General features: G+C 45.4%; 1 pseudogene; it reads left to right on the top strand.

Annotated features, from left to right (window-relative positions):
- The first annotated feature begins 221 nt into the window (after positions 1–221).
- LOC145278406 (5S ribosomal RNA) lies at positions 222–338 on the top strand (annotated as a pseudogene).
- Positions 339–584: the final 246 nt, after the last annotated feature.

Genomic DNA, 584 nt, shown 5'->3' with positions numbered 1-584 from the left:
CTCTGTCCCATCGACGAAATGTTGCACCCCTCTGCCTGTTCTACAAGTATTTTAATGGTGGATGCTCTGACGAACTACAAAATACCCCCGACAATAAGTAAAACCCCACCCCTAGATGTAATAATATTTTTTAAAATCTAAGGCGTGATTATTGAGAAAAGTGCAACCAAACGAACGGAGAATTTTGGAGCAACTTTATTCCTATAATTGTCCCTAAGGTGACATATGACACAATCACGTTGACACACCGGTTCTCGCCAGATCACCGAAGTTAAGCAACGTTGAGCCTGGCCAGTACCAGATGGGTGATCATTTGGGAAGGCAAGGCGTTGTATGTACCGCGAAGTAAAATAACAGGTTGAGAAACTAGTGCGGTCTATCCTTCTCTCGAGGGTAGATGGGACTCCCTGAAGCCGTGGTAGGCACTCTGTCTAGTGACGGCGTCACGATAAAAAGACTACCGTTGATAGCCTTGGAGAAGCATTAAGTATTCAGTTATCGACAAGATTTGAATTACACTACAAACTCGTGTAGTGAGTTCAATCTCGGCTGCGGCCGCGCTGGATGTATGGAAGGTGGGGAAC

Source organism: Euprymna scolopes, chromosome 6 (genome assembly GCF_053919585.1).
Source record: "Euprymna scolopes isolate OS-2025 chromosome 6, ASM5391958v1, whole genome shotgun sequence".
NCBI lineage: Eukaryota > Metazoa > Mollusca > Cephalopoda > Sepiida > Sepiolidae > Euprymna > Euprymna scolopes.
This window is presented reverse-complemented; position numbering and strand designations above follow the sequence as displayed.